This window comes from Aptenodytes patagonicus, chromosome 1 (assembly GCF_965638725.1).
Source record: "Aptenodytes patagonicus chromosome 1, bAptPat1.pri.cur, whole genome shotgun sequence".
Classification (NCBI taxonomy): Eukaryota; Metazoa; Chordata; class Aves; order Sphenisciformes; family Spheniscidae; genus Aptenodytes; species Aptenodytes patagonicus.
In genome coordinates, this window is record NC_134949.1 from 66082607 (window position 1) to 66095282 (window position 12676).

A 12676-nucleotide genomic window follows, 5' to 3' on the forward strand; every position below is an offset into this window, starting at 1 on the left:
AGTTGCTCTGTATTAGGAGGCTGGAACAAGTACTAAAATACACAGCACGCATTGGATAGTCATTAAAAAAAACCCCACACCAAACATTAACTGCCACCCTGTGCTTCAGAAAAATAAGAGCCTGGCTCCCATGTGTTCTTGGGCATGCAACAATTCAGAACCGAATAGTGCCTTTACCTGGAACAGTTGTGCAGGACCCAGTTGAGTTGTGAAGCTGGATGCCTTTAGGCACACATTCTTTCTCTGTCTCTCTTTCTCTTTGCCTGAGGCCCAGTAATTATCTGTATTTTGGGAAAACACAGACAGACCCCCACACAGACATACAAAATCTCCCATCTGGACTGCTTTTTATTTCTTGTCACAGAGAGAGGGAGAAGGGCGTGACTAGCTTTCAAAACTGATTGCCTGTATGAGGGACTGAAGCAGCAAGAGGGATGAACGTTATTAATGCCAATTTGCAGAGTCAGAGAGGACTCTAGAAGGTGTGGGATGCTCCACATTTCTCAGAGGCCTGGTTTTCCTGGATGGGAAAGATAGCTGGTAAGTGATTAAAGACTAGAAACCTTTTCACTGCAGTTTTTGGAGTTGCCTTTCTATATGCAAGTAAGGGCAAATCTCCCTAGCTTTCCTGTTTTCATTCTCTTTGTCCTGATCCTTTTCCCTTTGCTCAGTTCCCTCAGTCACATCTGCTCTGGAAATCTTGTCTCCTGCTGGAAGGACGAGATGTATGGAAACTTTCCAAAGCTGTATGTTGATGACAGCATAGGGTGCTCAGCTGAACAACAAACATCTTTTTTTAATACAGCGAAATGCAAGGTTATTCATCTAGGAATGAAAATTGTAGGCCATATTTGTATGATGAAGGTTGTCTTGTTAAAAAGCATGATTGAGATAAAGGACTGAAGGATCAGAGTGGATAATCATTGCAACATGAGCTCTAAGGATGATGTAGTAACAAGACAAGAGTCTATGCAGCCCTTGATTGTGTAAATAAAGGTCAATCAGAAGCAGAGGTGCTGTTACCACCATATGTAGTGTGACTGTATACAGCTTTTGTATTTAAACCAAGATTATCTGGAAAGCAGGAGTTCTGTTTTGCAGGGTGTTTCAAGGCATAGTCTTTATTTTTAGCCCTGCAAACTGAAATTGTTTGACTTTTGTTGTGTGAAAGCTAGAGAGCACAAAGGAAGTCAAGCTAGCCTGTGATCAGTAGCGGTACCACTCCCCTGGGACATCATGGACTTAAATCCCAGTGGCTGGACTGAGTCTCCCATAGGGTGCCTTGGAGCCTGGGTACATCTTGGCACCTGGTACAGCTGAGCCTCCTTGATGGTCCCAAGCTGCACCCGCCTCCTTTCCCTGCCACCGCAGAGCTCACATGCTGCAGCAGGGGCTGGGCATGTTTACCATTTTGGACAACTCCTCAAAAGGACACCCACGATGGTGGTGCTTCCTACCGGGTCATGGCTCAAGCTTTGCAGGTGTCTGCTTTGCTGGGTTTGGATCAGGGATTTGAACCTGACATTTTCATGCCAGGAGTGGTGCCGGGAGAGGTCTTTCACAGCTGTTCTCTCGGTTTTGGTCCACTGAGCTTCAGTGAGTTACAAAAACTGCAATAACTCCAACTGGAGACGATCAACGTAGAGCACTGCTGTCTTAGTGATTAGGTCAATCCCTTGGATTACGGGAGTTAAAGGTTCAAGATCCCTGCTTTGAACTGGGATGACTTGAGCATGTGTCAGCCACATCCCTGGAAAATATTTTCATTGTTGGTCTAATTCTGAGGCAGTTCAGAAATTTCCTGTAAATCAATATGTTTCCATGGAAAGCTTTGGCTTTCATTGAGAAAAGGTGTTTTAAATAAAACAGTATTCACAATCAGCTCTATTTCATATTTTAAAAAGCATATTGGCAAACTGAAATGTCTAGAAAAGAGCTACAAGAAATACCGGAGTCCTGGAAAATCTTCTTTACTACAGAAACTCATGTCATTCGGTCTTTTTCGTTTACCTTTAAAGGTAAATGGTGCCTGTTCACTGTAGATAAGTGCCTATAAGAGGAGCAGATTTACTAGAAGACAACATTTTAACCTACTGAACGCATAAAAAACTGCAAAAAGGCTCTCATGGCTGGGAGCTGAAGCTACTCAAATTCAGAACAGAAATCAATGGCAAATATTTAAGATAAGGATAATCAATCACTAAACCACTTTTTAGAGAAATGGATTATATCTGCCAGCAACTGCTGTCATTAAACCAGGATTATTTTAAAACTGTCTCAAATTTAGCAGAAAGTTTTTCTATAAAATAAGTTTTAATTCAAGTGAAATTTCTGAACTTGCTGCAGGAATCACTTGATAGTGTCCCATGGTCTGTCTTATGCAGAAGGTCAGACTAGGTGATCATATTGATCTTTTCTAGATAAAGTTTTGCGATTACTTTTTCTGTCTCATAAGTTACTGTGAATGATAATAATAAAAAATATTATGTCAAACAAAATGATTTCTCACTAGACATCCTGTCAAAATCTATTTAAATGAAACAAAGCTTGTTTTTCCATTCCTTTCCTTAAATTTTCCACTTACTACAATATAATTTAGGTGATTTTTCAAAAATATTGCTTTCTTTTGTCATTTTCATGAAAATATTTCAATTATTCATTCTAAAACTTTGGCTTTCTTCTTTCCCAGGTATAATTTTTGAGAAACTTTAGACAAATAGCTTTGCTTGACTCAAATATGTATTTTTCATTCCAGCACTGAAAGAGTCTGTACCTTGTCATCTGAGCTCAAATGACAGGATTTTGAGAAAAGAATCTGAACTCACTCTCTGGTACTTTTCCCCATACTGAAGGGCACGCAGGCCCTGGGCTTACATGTCAGCTTTCTCCCTTGAAGATTTGCTAAGTAGCAGTCTTAGTTCTAGAGGGATGATAGAAAAAAATTGTAGGTTCTTGTTTATACGGATGTTCACTAGTTATACTTGATAAAGAATAACAAATTGCCATTGTAAAGGCAGATAAATAGCTGATGGAGGCAAATTAGTATCAGACCACCTCACTGCTGGATAGGGTTATAGCTGGCTACAAAAGAACACTAATGCTGAATCTCACCAGTATCAGTGATGATTTCTGCACAGGAAATAGATTATTCTGCCCAATTTCACTTTCTTTTCACTGAGATTTTATTGGACAGTTCCAAAGGGTATGCAGAGAGGTACCCATGCAACTTTCCCCAGAGATGAAAGAGAAGGGTTATGAGAAGATTTTAACCATAAATGTATGATGATTTGTTTTCAAAACGTCCTCTTCTTCATTTTCTACTAAGCATGCCATAGGTGAGGAAAGCTCCCAGGAATATGGAGAGGTGGTGTACCTAAGAACACAGAGATGGCATTCTGGACTGGTATCCCTCATGCTTTCTTACCGTGTGGTGAATCTAACACACTGTTAAAAATACATTTCTTTTGAACGTTCCCTCATTTAGTGTAAAATGAGAAGCTTGCAAATGGATTAAGTTTCAAAGAAGGTTCAGTGTATATGTTTTGGATTATCTGAGTCTCTGCCTGAACTGTTGTTTTATTTCTAAAATAAATAATGCCATCTAAAAAACGTCTCAGCTGGAAGACTGTAGTAATCACCTAATCTCATTAGTTTCAAAAATTTGCATGCTGTGACTTCAGAAGAGAAAAAGGGTTCAGAATCCACCTCCATTTGTTTTGGCATCCCATTTCACATAGTCCTAAAGATGAACAGGGATCTCATAACCCTTGAAACTTAGTTTTCGAGGAAGATTGCTGCCTACAAGGAAGCGAGTTCATGTTCAAATGCAGTCTCTTGCACAGTGAGAGCATCACCACAGGCACCTCCATGACTCCAGAAGCCTGTGTCCCTCAGCAGAAGGCGAAGGGTTGCCACTAGGTCTTTCCCCAGGATGAAAGCTGAGGGATGAGAGGAGAGGAAAGAGAAAGGGTGGCAGGGCTGGGGAGAGTTGGGTGAGATCAAGAGCTTAATTTTAATTCAAAAAATAGTGCTGAGCGATGAAACCTGAGTTAATTTGTCATCTCGTCTACCAGGCCTGTTTCTGTGTGTAATTCTTATTAGCCTACTTTGTGTTTGTGGTCGGCTGGCAAATCAGGTTACAGAGCTGCATATGAAACATCCCTCTTCTAGGGCTGGAGAGAAGAAACACCTTTTGATCCTGATTTGAAGAGCCTGAAGCATTGGACAGGTGGCTGAGCATCCTGGGTGGCAGCCTGGGGTCCCCAGCTGGGAGAGCCACCTGTGAAACTCCTCCATAGGAATGATTTATCATTATAATGCATTTCCCTCTGATTAAACAGCAGGCAACAATCATCTTCAGCTGCAGACACATTTGTAATGATGAATGCGTCATGAAGAATATACTGCCTTCTTGGAACACTGAAAGAAAGCATAACTTTTTTCTAGGCTATGGCTGTAGTTATTCTGTTGGGTTTGAATTGCTCCCAGTATATGTCATGGATAGAAATGGACCTTCTGGGATGTGTTCAGATGCAGACCTTCAAAATATCCATCTACCTCATTAATAAACTCAGAGCCACATAAGGAGCTGGGCACTGCAATGCCAGACCTTTTGGTGCACTTCCCTTCAATGACACGGCACTGAAAAGCTCCCTTTATAAGGAGCTGGGTGCCTTGGAGAGGAAAGCCTGAAAGCTGGCTTGCTGGGAAGAAGCTGCTTTTTTTGGTTAACTGGAGGGAGTGAGGAAAAAAAGAGGGCTTAATAAAATTGAACACTTTCTTCTACTTTGTATTCCCAGGTGCAACTTTGCACCAGCTTGCTGCCTGTTTCTCAGACTTGAAACAATGTTTTAGTGGCCCAGGAATGCTTGCCTAGCTCTAAAAAAGCCTTGGTTCACATCCTTGTCTGTCATGTCCAAGAAGATTCAAGCATCCATCTTCCATCTGAATCTGTAAGAGCAACGGATCCAGCTAAAATTCTGCTTATCGGGCTAAACAGAGTGACCACCTAACATTGTGGTTGGAGCACTGACAAAAAAGGGGAAAAGTCAGTGCTGGTAGTTGGCCCAGCTATTATCTAGGCATCCACAGGTATCTGCTGCCCCAGCTGAGTATCCTAACACCAGGTATCCAGTGAGTGAGGAGTCATTCTTTTGCTCCAGACTAATTTAAGTAGTTCTTGAAAAGTAGGAAAAGTTCAGCCAGGAGATAAGAGGAGACACTGCTGACAGCCCGGTCTCACTGCCAGTGTGGAGCGTGGCTGGGAGGCACCGTCCTGCATCACTCCAGGGGCATGGGAGCCCAGGCTGGCATGCTCTGCCCAAGTGCCATGGCCACGGGGGAGGACTGCTAAAGGTGGGTTGCGCTGCCCTGTTGGCAGTGTGGACAGCAGAGCCCAGCTGGCAGGTTTGCTCTGAGAATGTATATTGCCTCAGGCCAGACAGACAGAGGAATATTTGTTTATGAGTTTTTGAATCCCAGCAGAGCTTGAGGATGAACTGAGAGCCTCCCTGGTCAGCACTCAGCAGGCAGCGGAAGCTCTAGCAATGCAGCTGCAAGTATTTAGGCACTAGGGATGTTTTACCAGTCGTCTACTTAGTCCTCTACCTGTGGTCCTATTACCGCACAGGGAGCCTGCGCCCAAGACTTGCATACTCAAAGTCCTTGCTCTGCTACCATGTAAGGTCTTCTTAGCTCCTTTAAGTAGAATATTTTTCTCTGTCATTATGTATGGCTGCTTCTCTGTCCTTATGGCAAAAAGTATGGGTATGTTGGGTATGCTCTGTTGTCTTCCTGTAATATAATTCTTGCTCTAACTTCTGGACTATTTGTTTCTTATGTCAGAAGCGTGGGCACAGGGGAAATGAGACCTGTTCAGTATTGCTGACTTCTGCTGAAGAGGCTTGCTCACTTTTTCCCCTTGCTGTGGACTAGTGACCTGAAGTCAATCACCTTTCCTTTCTGCTTTGCCCATTACAGTCTCAGTATAAGAAATGTGATAAAGCCAGGATGGCAGTTGCTTTACACTACAGAACATAGCTGCGATTACTTAAAATAACTTGTTTATTACTAAGAAAAACAACCAGGAAAAGAAACCTTGTCTTGCTTTTTCCTGAACATAAATGTTATATCTGTCTAGCTCTTTTTTGCACTGGCCTTAAAATCAGGTGAATTTGCTCTGTGTTTCGGTACCTTTGACTTTTTCACATACACCAACAGTAAGCTGTTAAAAGAAGCAGTGAAAATGGGATACCGCACGTTTCCTCATACCTCCCTTGGAAGGTGCACAACATTTTGGGGTTTTTTTGCCAGAAAACAGGGTTCCTCCTCACTGGAAGCCAGCTGTAGATAATTTTTTTCCGTGCTTCTCCATGCTCCTTTCAGGCTGTTCTGGTTTTCTCTCTTGCTTTTGAAGACCACACAGCACAGTAGTCAATCCAGGTTGCTAACCAAGGAAGGACCTGGGGAGCCGATGGCTCCACGCAGGACTGCCGCTCTGCACCAGACAGTGCCCGCAACGGGCTCTGTGACCCTGCTGAAACCTCCTGATTAAGACACAGAAGCAGCTGACACCTAATTGCTTTGTGTGGGAGTTTTCAGTGAAACATCCTGAGAGTGTAATAACTTTTGCAATTGATGGCACTTCTTAGAGCCCTTGTTATTTAATTGATTTCAGGCTGGTGCTTGCTAAGAAAAATGCTGTTTGTGGGTGCTTGAGATGTTTATTATCCATTAATAACCACGTGGGTGGACAGCTGTATTGTGCTGATCAATACACAGAGCTGCGCTCCTGAAATAGAGGGCTGTGGGGAATTTGGCACCCAGGCTGGGCAGAGAGGAGAGCTCCCTTCTTGCCTTACAAGGGTCCTTCTTACCCTTGCTCAGCTGGCATAAACCCTTACAGGGGCCCATTGCTCCCAGGTGTCTGGAGAGGCACGTTTGCACCAGGTATAAAGGATAGGCTGTGTGTCAGTGCTGAGCCACCACCTCCCAGTTGAGAAACAGAACAAAAATGGGACAGCGAACATCCGTGCTCTAGACTGGGAAAAAAATATTGTTTTTCAGTGTTTTCCTAAGGTTTTAAATAGCAGATTTCTTTTTTGGTCTGCTCTAACCATACTCACTGCATAGTTACATTGAATACAAATTATAATATAAAGCTTGAAATAAATATTTGTACTAAGGAGATGGTAGTTATTTATACTTCAGCTTCTGTGCCTGCTTTTGTATAATGTCCAGCATGTCAACATCCTGGTCTTCAGCTTTTTCAATGAGAATGAAAAATATTTTCAGTTGCACATGTGTCTGCATATGAAGAAGACATGCAAATATTAGAGACATTGAAATATAGTTTGCCAATTCATGGAAAACTAGGAAATTATTATTTTGTTTTGTTTTCTTTAGGCTGGGAACAAAAACTTGTTTCTACAACTTCCTATGAAATGAGAAATCCTGAAAAAAATCTGTTTTCAAAATTGTATGTTATATGATGCATGACTTCCACTGATTTGTCATAACACCATATAGAAATATATACAAAAAGCAATGAATAAATGATGGAATTATATTAAAAGAATTTTTCATTTTTACTGAATTTTTCATGTCTAGTTTTGAATTGTTTTTCTGATGCTTATGTCACAACAAGTATGATACTGCAAAAAAATCAGTTTCAGTCTAATATAATTTCCTGACAAATATATGGGTGAGATGTATTCATCAATTGTTACTGGGCTCACATTTGCTCTGAGTTGAAGGTTAGTTTTTAATTTGTTTCGGATGAGCTGCTGACCTGATGAAAAACAGCAGAAATTAAAGATAAAAATTATAGCCCTCCCTACCGAAGTTCTACATTTTCATCTAGGTTCTTCCTTTAAGTGCTTTGCTTTGGGGCAGCACTAGCCACCACCATTAACATACTTTGTCATCAACAGATTGTGATCACTTTTAGCCACTGAGGAGCTAGAGATGATTTCAAGGCAGTGACCTAGAGATGAGAGTTACTTTATCTCATTAGAAGATAATCAGCACTATCTGGGCCCCTGAGGAATTACTGTTTCGTGATTAGGCCCATAACCTAATGGCAAATAAGCCCCTTGGAGGAGGTAACTTTGAAGAGTAGGCAAAAGGTAATACAGCAGGAGATAGGCTGTGTAACTGAAATTACTTTAAACCAGTGTCTCAGGGCTTCTCCTGGGAAATGAACAACAAAGGGTGGATTTTTTTTTATTCCGTATGTTCATTGCTTATCCATCACAGTCACAACCTAAGTGTCCAGCAAAACAGAAAGAGCAGTGGCTTGTATGGAATTGAATCCAAATCTGTTATTTTTTTCTCCCTTCTGCACAAAATGCAAAGTAGGAGAGGGAGGGGATGCTGGAAATAGAAAAAGTGCGTGGAAACTACTGCCTGTCCCTTCCTTGCCCTTTGGGGCTTTGTCACATTAGGCCTCTGCAATCAGATTAGCAGTTTCCTTTGTAAGACTTCTCTCATTTCAGGTTAGTATTCGTATGTGGTAACGTTATTGCAAAGTGACTTTCCTAGCACGTTCGGTAAGATGCATGCTAATAGGGAGTGGTGGAGAGGAGCTAACGTGATGGGGATGTCAGACAGTGTTAGCAGAGCAGTGCTGCTCTGCCCTTTCCAGCTTGCATTGCACCAAGCCAGAGCACCAAGGACCGGAGCATATTTCTTTGTTCACTTCACATGAAGAGCCTTTGTGGGGGGATGAGGAGGGCAGCTCCATGCCAGCCATGACCACTGCAATCAGAGCAGGGAAAGAAGACTGTTCTCCTACGCCCTTGGGAAACTTATGTCAAAGGTGGCTCTGCTGCGTTCAAGGACATGCAAAACTGGACACCACAGCATCAGCAGTAGCTGTTACAAGAACCAAATGTTCTCCCAGAGGGATGTCGACTAAAGACACTCCTGGATGCAGAGCAAAGACATAAGCACCAATTAATTTTGTTTTCTTCCTCCATGCAGTTTGCAACTTTGCATAATGGATTTCTCTCCTCTCCTCCCATCCCTACCTTTTATCTCAACCCTTGCACAACTCATGTTAGACAGAGTACATCTGAGATTGTGACTCTGACTGTGAGCACAAGCAACTAATTAATCGTTAAGCAGCATTTTTTTTTCCCAGCATAATACCAGTTACTATAATTATTGTTACAGCTGCATCTACAAAATCTAACAAAGACTGAAACCCCAGGGCTGTGCACACCTAGGCTGGGAAGAATCTCATTTAACTGCAGCTGTTCAAAAGAAGGTCTTCTGAGCTAGTCCCCCTGGCTTTCCCTATCATCAGTATAGGCAGAAACAACTGTATCCGAAGAGGCCTTCAACCCATTTAAATAGGGATCCTGTTCTAGAGAAAATTATGTTTCTACATTGCCCCTAGGAGGGTGCCCTACTTTTGACAGATGAAGCATGACATGTCTCATCTTCATTTCTTGCTGTGGCTTCGTAGTTTTTTGCCATCTCCATTGACTTTCACTTTTCAACCCTTTCCTCTCTGAACTGCGTCTGCCCAGGGATTAACATATCTTTTAAAACATATATTCCTTCCTTTTAGAAATGTTCCCATTTGCAGGGTCCAAAGTATTAGAGTAGCACTTATCTAAGTGTTCATAAAAACATAATCGTGCTGATTGTCTACTTTGGAGTATGACACACGCATGCCCAGAACAAAAAACACGGTCATTTCTGTCCTCTGTGAAGTGCTATGGAAATCTGCTTATGGTTGTTTTAGTATGGTGCATCTCTTTGATGTCCTCTGCTCAAGGCTGTGCATAAGTCATACAGCCTCTCCCTGCCCTGTGCAATGTTACAATGAGGTGTTTGAGTAGCAGTGCTCAGCTGGCTTTGTCACCAATATCTATTTGTAGCTCTGTTATATGCAGTTTCTTCAGGTGTTGCCCAAGCAGGGCCAATTCCAGTGCAGTGCCCGGATGTGTAGCCCTCCCCGACACCCTGTGCTTGGCCACCCAACATCCCCTCAGACAAGCTGGCAATGTGGGAGAACAAGGTTTGGACAGGACTTTCGATCAATGTGGAGACAGATCTTTTGCAAGCACATGCCTGAGAGGCATTTTCACTAGTAAATGGCTCCCTGACCACTGTGTACAGGCACCGTTGTACGCCCAGTGATGGCAGATCAGGGCTCTTGTGTCCATTGCACAAGTGAAACTGGTAATGGGCAGTTGAATGAGAGAGAATTTTTCCTGCTCCCCTCCAAAATCTTGGCAGACAGTCAATCTCTGAAGAGTTTTATGCCCTCTTTCCTTCTGCCCAGGTAAGACTGGATAAACCAATATACATTTTTTAAAAAGCTTTTTCATTTTTCATATTGATTTTTTTGGTATTTAAGCTTTCTGAATGGAAGGTATTTGAACCAAAAAATGAACTTTAAAAAAAAAGTGTCATGATAGTCTCTTAAGACAAGTTTGATTTTCTCCTAGAACATTTCAAAAGCAGGCAATCCATTGAAATTGACCACTTCCCATAAAAAAAAAAAAAAAAAAAAAAAAAAAAATCAGCATTTTAAAGTTGAAAAAGGTTTCACTGGAAAGTTCCCAACCAACTCCATTATTTTCTAATTGTCTAGCTCATGTCTTCTCAGCATGATGTGAAATCCACCAAACAGAAGACATTCCCCCTACCTTGTATAAAATTATGTTTTTTTTTTTTTTCCATAAGTGTAATGGAAAATATACCAATTAAAACCATTGAAAACTTTTGGTTTCTTTATTTTTCATTTTAGGAAGACAGCACAACAACATCTGGGATTTGATGTTCATATTTGAAATGTCTCATTTATATTTTCTATAGAACATCCACTATTTTAATAACTAAGCCTGTATACACTGAATTCTGCTCTCATCCTTAGCTGTTGGCTCCTGGCAGGAAAGTTGAAGCCTAACCCTCCTGTTGTGACACACGCAATCATTGGCAGTAGCTTAGCCCTTGTTACCCAAAATGACAGCCTGGCCAGACCACTCGGGAATATCTTAATTTCTGCCAAAGAATGTGACTTTTACAGAGGGAAGCTTTTGCTCCTTTGGGCTTTGGCACTTCTTAGTCTTCCCATCTGTAAGGGGAGCTGAGTTCTATCTTCTATCCTGGAGGGATTTAACTGTTTTGACCTTGCTCCCTATTCTTTTTCAGGCTGGAGTTTTAGCAGGAAGAATCTTACAATGCCACAGATCCATTGTGCCCATACTCCCAGAAAATGATTTGGTGCCACTGCCACCAATAACGCTTCCATTTGGGAATATTGCTCCTGTGCCATATGGATCCAATCACGCCTGCTCAGCCCCGCTCCTGAGTGTTTTTCAACTGCAGGCAAAATCATAGGAGCGATTATGGTGGGAGTCAGGGAAAGCCTTTGGTCTCTAAACTTAAATGAATTAACTCAAGAGCTTTTTGAGGCATTCCTCCTTGCCTCCTTCCCTTCTACGCTGCTTCACATTTTTAAGCCAAAGGCTTTGCTTTCATAGTGATTCCTTCAGCACCTTTAGCAAGCTGTTAATGACAGTGTGAAACCTGGAGAGCTAGCTGAGACACTTCAGAGGCAGGAGAGGAAGAAAGGGACAGGGGGAGGGAGGAAGGAGAAAGGGAGGAAAGGAGGGAGGGGGGGAAGACGGAGCAATGTTTGAGGGCAGAAGGGGTATTTTTGTCTCTCCATTTCTTTGATATCATTCTTGATGGTTTTATTATTCTCCCTGGTTCTGTGTGTTGGTAGAAATGAAGTTGGCAAGCTCCATTGGGAAGAAGGTGGCAAAGTCAATTTCCTAGCGCTGCCAAGTAGGTTCCTATGTCTAGACAGTGCATACAATGATTGGCAAAAGGCCAGAAACAGAGTTAATGGATTTACAAAATAGCAGCATTTCTCTGTATTGATTTTCTCAGGGTGTTTCCAGAACTCGGGGAGAAGTAGGTAGTTACACTTTACAATTTTTTCTGCTAATAAAAGCCCTCAGAGGGAAGCATTTAATAAAGACACTTCTGGTCTGGGGGACATTGTCTAAAGATGTCTGTCCAGAGGGGGGATGATGAATATTATTAGATATTACATTAACTGTAAATATTACTGGCTGTACGTGGAGGTTGAGGTGGCAATTTTTATTGTGCTTGAGTGTGATTCTATTCTTTTAAAGAAAAAGGTAACTTTGTTCAGAGCCCAGTGGTGAAACTATGGGTCTGAATGAATGGTTTAGGCAGGGAGATGAGTAGTTTGGCACCAGCCATGTCCCTTTTCCCCTGTATGCGATCAACTCTGGCAACAAAGTTTACAAAATATGTGTATTCAGTGAAATGTGCCTAAACCTCCTCTGAGAAGACAAACAAAAGTTTAGCTTCAGTGGTCTGAATTTACAGGTACCCTTAGTTGTAGACTTTCTGTAACATTAAGTGAACTTAAATACAAGTAGAAATAAACAAATGTGCATGCTGGAAAAAGGGTTTTTTTTGGACTCTGCTTTCCAAAACATATAAAGCAGGGGATTAAGTCTTGGCCTGCCGTGCTGTGTTTCAAATAGGATTGGCAACTCCACCCATTTGGAAGTTAACCCTCATATTTGCAGAAACTTCTTCCATTGGCATCTTGAGGCCCCCCTGAAGCCATATGTTGGCAATTATAGGATGGTATAGTATGTGCGTGAGAGAATTAGTTGCA